This window comes from Lipotes vexillifer, unplaced genomic scaffold, assembly GCF_000442215.2.
Source record: "Lipotes vexillifer unplaced genomic scaffold, Lipotes_vexillifer_v1.1 scaffold977, whole genome shotgun sequence".
Classification (NCBI taxonomy): domain Eukaryota; kingdom Metazoa; phylum Chordata; class Mammalia; order Artiodactyla; family Lipotidae; genus Lipotes; species Lipotes vexillifer.
The window spans coordinates 567011-573584 of NW_006783088.1; positions in this window are offsets into that span (position 1 = coordinate 567011).

Sequence of the window (6574 nt, forward strand, 5' to 3'; positions counted from 1 at the left end):
GTAGCCAGAGTGGTCTTCATCCCTTTCCCCACAAGACTGTGGAATATGGACACTGACAGTGGGGAACTGTGATAGGGAACAACCTTTGTATTCTATTATAAGTTAATCACAAAAGAGATGTTGCCTATAAGCTTAAATTATACATCATGGCCCATCTCTGGGAACCCTGCCTCTCAGATAATGAGCTTGAAGCTAAAATACCTTTGTTTAGCTCACAGGAAACATCCTGACCAGGCCCACCTGTGAATGACTGCAGGAAGGAAGAAATTAACACATCCTCTCCAGAGACTGACTGGAACCAGGAAATGTTTGGCTTTAGTTCCTCTCCTTTTAGTATAAAAGAAGCCTGAATTCTAACTCAGGCAAGATGGTTCTTTGGGACACAAGTCCACTATTTTTTGGTTTGTTGGCTTTCCAAATAAAGTTACTATTCCTCGCCCCAACAACTTGTCTCTCTATTTATTGCCCTATTGTGCTGTGAGCAATGCGAGCTTGGACATGGTAACATTATCTTCTAGACCTTACTCTATAACTTCTGAAAGTCAGCCATTATTTGTATTTTTATTCCCTTATGTAGAAAATGTTTTTTCTCTGGCTACTTTTAAGGTTATCTCTTTAAATGGGGTTCTCAGTAGTTTAAATATATGCCCAGGTGTGGTGTTCCTTCTGTTTATTGTTTGAGGTTTACTGAGCTTATTCTAAGGGGGAGAATTCTAAACCCTTTAGTCTTTCCAAGTAATTTCTTTACTTATGGTAAAAAAAAAAAAGAGCTCTGATTTATGCATCAAATCTAAACAATAGTTGTCCCTTGCTTTTGCTGCAGGTGTTTATGAAAGGGGAGAGAAGGAAATAGATATTTCTTGTAGTGATCCACCTGCCTCCCAGTTCTTAGCCAGCTGGTTTCACAGATCAGAGTTGCTGAGTGTTGACAGGACCTTTAGGACCAGAAAGCAGCTCAGCCTTCTGGAAAAAGAGCCTCAGGAGGCACTCTGCCAATGTCTCAATGTTACAGAGCCATGTCCCTGAACATGGGACCCAGAGGGAGGGACTCCATCTCGCACTCCACTGCCAGGCATGCAGCTTGGTTGCATGAATTCTATTACAAACCTCAGCTCAGCAGTTTTTGGATCAAACAGGTTAAAGTACACTTTTCAAGACCACTATACCCAGAAGACATATTTTATCTTCTAGAAAAATCGGCCGCCTCTTTTTTTCTGAGGACCTCTGCAGAGACTGAATGAGAAGACAGCTTTGCAGGTGAGAACAAAGGATCATTGCTCTGAGACTCCTCATCTCCTTCTGATTCCGCACTGAAGTGGAATGAATCAAAATGCTACTGTTGGATATGGATAAGAATTTCTGAGCTCATCTGTGTTGAGAATTATGCCAGATGAAAAGGAAGCTATTCCCTTTGAGAAACCCTTATCAGGCATCTACTGTGTGTACGGCAGTATCCTAATTCTGTGAGAAGTTTTTCACTGGATAAAGACAGGCTTTTATTCTGAATTGATAAATGTGGAGCAATTTGGGAGCTTGCCATTGGTAGATGAGTGATAGAAAATGTAATAGCATCTGGGAAGGAATAGGCTGGTTCAGGTCTCAGTATATAACAGACATTGTTGACATACTATGCAAATATGATCTTATTTAATCCTCTAGTAAAATACTAAGTTACATAGTCAGATTTTCTTCCCCCTTGCATAAATGATGGCCAGGGAAATTAAGTGCCCTGCTTAAAGTGTCAGAGAGACAAGGTAGATTCTAGTAAAAGAATTACAATACAGATGATATTAAATATGAATTTAAAACCATAAAAAAGAATGTAATTTAAAAAATCTCAGCTGTAATGCCCCTATATTTGGTGTTTCCTTCTAATTTTTTATCTTTAATGATTTACGTAAATACAAACAGAAAAATACTTTATAGCTAGTTAGAATTTTTGCACTGTCATTTTTATCCTTTTCATGTTCATCTTTAAGACTCTCTCATATGACAACACATATATCATAACTTTTATGTTAATGGGTTTTAGAGTAGTAAAATAATGATAGATCATAATTTATGTAAATTATAGAGAGAAACTGAGATTGTGTCCAATACTTCCCTGCTACTTAATATTGTATTGCTTTACCAACTTTTCCAGAGTATTTTTCTTCATTTGAATTGTTTTCTTTGAATAAATTCCCAGTACTGGAATGGCTTTGTCAAAGGTTTCAAAGTGTGCTCTATAGGACTTTGCCCACTATCAATGCTGGCAACCCACTAAAATGAATCTCCTCAGTTTTAGTCAACTGCATTTACTGAACACCATATTTGTGTTTTCAGTGTGTGTGTGCACACACGTGCAGAAAGTTCTCCCAAATGTACTTGTTGATACTTTAATATCCCCAGTAATCTGGCATCAAATTGAACTTTTCATATTTTCATGTAATCTTTCTGTGAAATGCTCCTCGCTAATGTCTGATTAGTCTTTAGAAATGATACATGTCTCTACTACTGTCTTGATACTTTCCAAGATATGGCATAGGTACTTCTGTTCTGGTCTGAGGCTTTTTTCAAAGGAGCAACTAGTAGAAATTCCCATGCCCAGAACATAGCTGGCCTTGTGCAAGTACTTGTTGAATGAATGAAGGAGTCTTTTCCCCCTTGGTAAGCAGAGTGACTAAATCGATTATGTTGATACCAATACATAGTACATTCAATCACTAAACAGACATTGAGTCCTTACTGTGTGTAATAAACATTGAGAATAATAAAATAAATCATTTGAGGCCCTGCCCAGAGGACTGATAATCTAGAAGACAAAATGCAATTTACTGTAACAAGTTGTATGATTGAAATAGGTACATAATCTTAGGGGAGTGCAGAAAAGAGAGTGGTTTGTATTGTTTGGATTGAGGAATAGAGGGAGTCAATAGGGGGAAAACTGAAATTTGAGTAAGACTTTGAAACGGGAGCAAAAGCCGGATTTAGAAGGTCTTCTGGAAGTAGGGCATAAATAAAATGAAGAAAGGCAGGAGTTGTTAAATCAGATACTGAGTTAAAGAAATATTCTGTGGTCTTGTGGGGAATAGAAGGACAACAGAGGAGACTAATCGACTTTACCTTGATAGTAAAAAAAAAAAAAAAATTCATTTACAGGACTTAAGTGAGTCTTACCAGTCCCAGTGACTGCCCACAGCAGCTACAGTCAAGATACAAACAACACTTTAAAAATTAACTTAAAATGGGTTAAAGACTTAAATGTATTAAGACTTGAATTCGTAAAACTCCTAGAAGAAAACATGGGGGAAAACCTTGACCTTGGTCTTGGCAATGAGTTTTTGGATATGACAACGGAAGCACAAGCAATGAAAACAAAAAATAAAGTGGGACTATATCAAACTAAAAAGCTTATGGAGGGCTTCCCTGGTGGCGCAGTGGTTGAGAGTCCACCTGCCAATGCAGGGGACGCAGGTTCGTGCCCCGGTCCGGGAAGATCCCACATGCCGCGGAGTGGCTGGGCCCGTGAGCCATGGCCACTGAGCCTGCGCGTCCGGAGCCTGTGCTCCGCAACAGGAGAGGCCACAGCAGTGAGAGGCCCACGTACCGCAAAAAAAAAAAAAAGGTTATGGAGAGAAAAAAACAATCAACAAAATGAACAACCTATGGAATGAGAGAAAACCAATAAGGGGTTAATATCCAAAATATGTAAAGAACTCATACAAGTCAAGAGCAAATTATATATATTGTATATATATATTTAATCCTGTTTAAAAATGAGCAAAGAAGCCCTGAAAAGACATTTTTCCAAAGAAGACATACAAATGGCCAATAGGTACATGAAAAGGTGCTCGAAACAAAATCACAATAAGAATACCTCACACCTGTTTAAACGGCTATTATCAAGCAGACAAGAGATAAGTGTTGTCGAAGATGTGGAGAACAGGGAACCCTAATGCACTGTTGGTGGGATTATGAATTGGTGCAGCCACTATGGAAATAGTATGGAGGTTCCTATAAAAATTATAATTAGAACTACCATATGATGCAGTAACCCCACTTCTGGGTACATATCTGAAGGAAGTTAAATCACTATCTTGAGGAGATATCTGCACCCCCATGTTCATTGCAGGATTATTCACAATAGCCAGGACATGGAAACAATCTAAGTGTCCATAGATGGATGAATGGATAAATAAGTTGTGGTATATCTACACATTGGAATATTATTCAGTCATGAGAAAGAAGAAAATTCTGCCCTTTGTGACATGGATAACTTGAGAGCATTATGCTAAGTGAAAAAAGTCAGATCGAGTAAGACAAATACGCTATGATCTCAGTTACATGTGGAATCTGAAAAAACCCAAACTGATAGAAACAGAGAAGAATGGTGGTTGCAAGCGACCAGGGATTGGAGGAGATGCAAAGATGAAAGATGTTGGTCAGGGGCTTCCCTGGTGGCGCAGTGGTTGAGCGTCCGCCTGCCGATGCAGGGGACGCGGGTTCGCGCCCCGGGTCCGGGAAGATCCCACATGCCGCGGAGCGGCTGGGCCCGTGAGCCATGGCCGCTGAGCCTGTGCTCCGCAACGGGAGAGGCCACAGCAGTGAGAGGCCCGCGTACCGCAAAAAAAAAAAAAGATGTTGGTCAAAGGGTACAAACTTCCATTTATGAGATAATTTCTGGAGATCCGATGTGTAGCATGGTGACTATAATGAACAGTGCTGTATTATGTACTTGAAAGTTGCTAAGGAGTAGGTCTTAAATGTTCTCACAACAATGCAAAAAAAGAAATATGTGATGTGATGGAGGTGATAACTAACCTTATTGTGGTAATCATTTTGCAGTGTACATATGTATCGACTCATCACATTGTACACCTTAAACTTCCACAACATTATATGTCAATCATATCTCAATAAAGGTGGGGAAAAAAGAGAGACAACCAATCCCTTAGTGGTTCCGGGCAAGACTCTCCTCTCCTCAAAGCACGAAGGGACCTCCCGGTTAAATGAAGGGACTATTTTTCTCCCCAGATAACTGGCAAAAAAATCCAGGTAAAAGGGAACACGTATGAAAAATCAAAACATTAATTTGTCCGAGATTCTCCAACATGTTAAAACAGCAGGATCAAAAAATGAAAAGAAGTCTTTGGTAACTGGAGCATGACTGCCAATAGACACAAACTAATGCTAGTTCCATTTCCTACCTGCTCATCCCAAAGGACCAGTGTTCCCAAAGGGTTGAGCTGAAGAGGAGCAGGCCCTGAACAGAGTGACCAGAGAGCTGGGAAGCCAAAGTAAGTAGAGAAGAAGCCAGCTGAAGTCAGTTTCCTAGCATTGATGAGCTAAATTCATGGATACCAAAAACAGACCGGGGACGACCTTTAAAAGAACAGTCAGGAACATAGGTAAATAAATGAGTTTAAACAACAGTGACTTTCTCCTAATATCTACAGGGTTTTGCATATTCCAAGTTTAATGCCATTTTGAGTCTCACAAGAACTTTCTCCATAGCTCTTGTCAGAAAGAGTTAGCCAGTCATTCCCAGGAATATGGAAGCTGACATCTAACATCATCCTCTCTTCAATGGCCAGTTCTAGTGCAATCTCCTTTAAGAACGCTATAAGCTTCCACTGAGAAGTATTCTCTGTCTTTTGTGAATCTCGTAGGCCTTAGGCAGAACATTTGATTTGCCACAGTCTCCTGTCTACATTTTTAGTCAGCGTGTTATGATCCAATCCTTCTGATAATCCTAATTTCCTACAGTGAGTCAAAATGCAGAAATGCTGCTTTATATTACATAGTAATATACACTATACACATCAGACCCTTAGGTTTAGGGATGGGCTAAGGCTCAAGAAGAGGTGAGGATTGGGGATAGGGTGATTGAATTCGTTTTCAGTATCATTTGGTAATAAAAATGAGAAGAGTAATTTATGTTTTAAAGCATATCAAAATGGCTGCTTCAAAATGTCATGAATTCTATAGCATTGTGATTGCATATTTATGGGATAAGTCAGCTCTTTCTATGGGGCGTGTGTTAGCTGTGTACGCTTTATTTTCCTTATTAGATTATGAGGGCTTAAACGACAGGAAATCTAAGCTCACAGTTGCTCAGAGAGTTAGCTGATCAAAATTAAGTGTATCAGTCAGGGTCCAAGCGGAAAAGTAGATTTGTTACAGGGAATCGACCTTATGCAATTGTGTGGACTCTAGTTCAGCAGTTTCTGTAAGGCTGTTTCTTCCCACCTGGTGCTGAAGACTGAAGTGCACAGGGAAGGTAGCTGGGAAAGGAACGCGAGAGGGAGAAAGAACAAGCTGAAACCCACAGTATAAGCTGAGGCTCACGGGGCCGGAGAAACTTGGTCAGTCCTACTGACCCTGACCTTGGTAGAATGGGTGTCCCGCAGAAGCCAGGTTCCTTTGTTAAGGAGCTAAACGCCCACACCTGGCCCAGGTGACAGAGAAGCTGAAGACAGACCTGGGGAGAGTGAGGCACTTGCCAGCCCAGCCCCTACCTTGGGTCGTGAGTTTAGCTGCAAAACGCCTGCTGCTTCAACTCTGCCCTCCAGGTCCTCCTTAGGAATCTCTC